Source organism: Buceros rhinoceros, unplaced genomic scaffold (genome assembly GCF_000710305.1).
Source record: "Buceros rhinoceros silvestris isolate BGI_N320 unplaced genomic scaffold, ASM71030v1 scaffold1717, whole genome shotgun sequence".
Taxonomy (NCBI): Eukaryota; Metazoa; Chordata; class Aves; order Bucerotiformes; family Bucerotidae; genus Buceros; species Buceros rhinoceros.
Window position 1 is genome coordinate 30,141 of NW_010422542.1, and position 3,979 is coordinate 34,119.

Sequence of the window (3,979 nt, forward strand, 5' to 3'; positions counted from 1 at the left end):
CATGCTTCCTGCGCCGGGCCGAGGGCTGCGGGTGGCAGCGTGCAGGTGGCACCCGCTGCATAAAGGAGAAAGGGCTCCGTGCCCAGCCAAGGATTAACCACTTCGGGTGCCGGGCAGAGGCGTGCCAAGGCAGGCCTGGCTCCTCGGCACGCCGTGGTGCCCAGGCCGGCAGTTTCAGCCTCGTGACCCGCCGTAGCGTTTTGGTGCGGCACCAAGGGCAGGGTGAGGCCAAGGGTCCTGCCAGGGGACCGAGCCCCGTCCTGCAACGAGGGAGCTCCATGACCCTCAGCTCGGCAGCGCTGCCAGGGCAGGGGTGGGGAATGGCGGCAGTTTCAGCCTCGTGACCCGCCGTAGCGTTTTGGTGCGGCACCAAGGGCAGGGTGAGGCCAAGGGTCCTGCCAGGGGACCGAGCCCCGTCCTGCAACGAGGGAGCTCCATGACCCTCAGCTCGGCAGCGCTGCCAGGGCAGGGTTGGGAAATGGAGGGAAGGGCAGAGCCCTGCGCGGAGCCGGAGCGGGGTTCTGGCGCGGTGGAGGAGGCGTCTGCTTCGACAGGGAGCTTGTGCTGAGTCACGGCTCGTCAGAGCCAGCGCTGCTGTCACCGCTCTTGCTCCACGCTTCTGACTCAAGAGCTGCGCGGGTTCAGGTTGTTTTTTTTCCCACTAATGTAACCCAAATCATTCCCTTTGCGATGTACCTGGAACATGGCGAACTCGCTGATGATAAAGACGACCTCGGTGTGATGTGGAGGTGCCTGCTCCGTGCTCTGCTCTGACGTCAGAGGGCTGCGCAGAGCCGATGCGGGCTGCCGGCAGAGCAGAGCAGTCCCTGCGAATGCCCTGATCATGCTGCCTCAGCAGAAACACGGGCAGGACCCCCAGGACCTGCAGCACCTTGCTCCCCAAACACTGCGCCCCACTGCGTCGGAGGGCTCCGAAGAGCGCGGACACAAGAGACCCACGTTTGTTAGCCTTCTCGTCATCCTCTGCATCCTTTTGTTCGATGATGCAGCCTGAGTGAGGAGAGGGCAGTTGTGGTGCTTTGAGTCAGAGATGAGCTGATGCAGGACCCGGTGCTGAATCAGGAGCCGGTGCTGGAGCAGGACCCGGTGCTGCTCATCCTGACCTGCTTTCAGTTCATAATATGCAAACCAGCCAAAAGCAGCACCTCCTGATGCAGGATTTATCCCAGCCCGCTGCTGGGGCTCTGCCCTCGCAGCGGCAGAAGTGCTCCTGGGGCGTTTGCACCGCAGCCAAGTCGTAACCCAGGATGTCACTTCGCTCCTGAGCCTGCTCTGCCCTTCGCTGCCCTCCTGGGTACCTGCTGCAGGATTTCCCAACCCTCCCTCACCACTGCTTCTGCTGGTGTTGACCTTGAAACATCGCTGGGTAATATTGCATTGCCCGTGCTCTGGCGTGCTCTTAATTTCTCTTGGTTTTCAGTGTTTAACTTGCTGCAGCAGTATTTTTCCTACACCACCCTGCAGCCACGTAGGTGTGAAGCATTGCTGCAGCCCAAGCCCTGCTCATCCTCCACGGTCACGGCTCTGCAGCCGCCTGCGGGAGCAGCAGGGAGGGCAGGCCAGATTGTTCCTGGGTGGTCCAACGACTTCAGCCTTCCTGGAACTGGGTACCTGACATCATGAGAAACACACCGAGTTCACACTGCGTTAACGAACAGGAGCCCTTCCTGAAAATGGTTTGGTCCTCTCTGGGCAGTGCTGCCTTCCCTGGATGCTGCCAGGGAGAAGAGGAGGATGGCTGAGCTGGGAGGACAGGAGGTGCTCGGCCGAGATGTGGGAAGATGATTTTCTGCTGACCGGTGTCTGTCCGTGACTCAGCAAATCGTTCTGCAGCGTCACGAGTTGATACCGGGGAAGGAACAGTCAGCGCTGGCCAAGTGCCGGCCACGCTCCGCGGGCAGGGGCGGGAGTGGGGCGGTCGTGGCCGAACCCCGAGGGCTTCGCCCACCTTGCGGGGAGGAAGCCTGGCCCTGCAGGTTGTTTCTCCACGGTCGGGTGATGGAGCGGAGGCAGGAGAATGTGCACGAGACCCGACCCGGGTGTCCCGACCGTCCTGTGCGTCCTCCTGTGGCCCAGCCGCCGCCGTCACCATCGCGTCCCCGACCTTTTCCAAACGCTGATTTCTGTAAAACACAAAGATGGGAGAGGGACGAGGTGGCTGCGTCTCGCGTGTCACCCTGATTTACATCACGCGTTCTTTACGCCGCGTGCTGCCGCGGGGCTCCTCTCCAAATACCTTTACCTCACGAGGTATTTACACACCCTGTCAGTCTGCCCAGTGACTTCTCGAACGTTTGTTCTGGCTTCTCAAAAATGCTGAGGATGCCCTTCGTGTGCCGCGCAGCAGCCCGCTGGGTGCACCGGTATCAATAGTCTCCAGTTGCTAATGACGCGCTTAGTTAATTATTCACCCAGGGAACAGGAGGCGGTTCTCAGCACCGGGCAGAGTGGTCCTGGAGCACAGCCGGGTTCCCTGACCCCTGCCAGCAGCCTGGACTCAAGAGCACTGCTGGTCCCATTAGAGCCTGGGACCGCTGCAGTGCCAGCAGTGACCCAGCCTGTGCCAACAGCCCCCCGACCTGGCTCTGGAGCGGGAGCCGAGGAGCCTCAGGGGCACACGGGCGAGCAGCCGCTGCAGGCTGCAGCTGGAGGACTTTGCATCCAGCAAAACTCTCCTCGAGCTTTTGCAGAGCTTGGCTGCTGGAATTTCAAATGCTGTAGGAGGAAGCAGTGTGCAGGGAGCCACTGGCTCAGCTCCCAGTTCCCCCTGAGCCCATCGGCACTAGGTGACAGTGACCGAGGAGGACACAGAAGCTGCTGCTGCAGATTTTATTGCTGTAAAACCACAAACCCTGTGCTTGGCAGCGATTGATGCTGCTCTTTACTCTTGGGAGAGGCAAAATACTTTGCAGCCGTGGGCAAAGCAGTGTCTCGGTGGATGGCAGACGGTGTGGGGAGCTGGGGTAGGCTGGGCAGGCACCCGGGTGACCCAAGAAAAGCACCACTGCTGATGAGAAGTGCTTTCACTTTGCAAAAACTCCATGAAACCGAGGTGGGGAGAGCAGGGCATAAAACCTCTGCTCCTTACCAAGGACTTTTCAGACTGGTCTCATAATCCGCCATGCAGCAGGACTCTCCCCACGATCTTCCTTCAGCCAGGCTGGTGTCCCTGTGCAGCACGAGCCGGGGATGCTGCAGGGTTGGGGACATGAGGTGGAGCTGCTGCAGAGTCGGGGACACGAGCCAGGGATGCTGCAGGGATGAAGACATGGGCTGGTGATGCTGCAGGGACAAGGACAGGGGCCGTGCATCTCCCGGTGCTGCAGCAGAAGCAGAAGCTGCCTCAAGTAACTGACCCTCCACTGATTCATCGGCTTGTCCCATGGACAGGAAGCTGGGAAAGTGCAGGCAGGTGATCTGGGGCTGCTGCAAACAGAACTTACACCCCATTGCTCATACGTTTTCCTCCAGCCGTCTGCTAACTTTATCCGGGTGCAGAACTGCTGCAGTGGGGAGGTTTTTCAAGTTCAGGGTGTGGATTTAGAAAGAGCTGGACTCAGAGGCAGAGCTTTTCCCTGCTGCTGCTGCACTGCACATGGGAGGGGGAGAGGAGGGTCCTTCCCCTCCCCGCTCCCTTCTCCCACTTCCCACAGGACCAGACTTTCTCCCAGTGCCGTGGCTTCCCGTGTGGCCCTGACTAAGGTCTTCCAGGATGGGCGAGGCGGAGATTTCCGAATGACCCTGCCGGTTCAGGGAACCGTCCCGTGGTGGGGCGGGTATTGCTGGCTGAAGCACCGTGTGTTTTCTCCTGCAGCGTTCGGTGCTGCAGACGAACCCCTTCAGGGGATGGAAAGTGCTGCCAAGCAAAATAATCCCCGAGAGTGCCGTGGTCTGGAGTAAACTCCCTCAGTGTCTACACAGAGGCGAGACAGCGCGAGTCTGCGAGGATTAGAGCTGG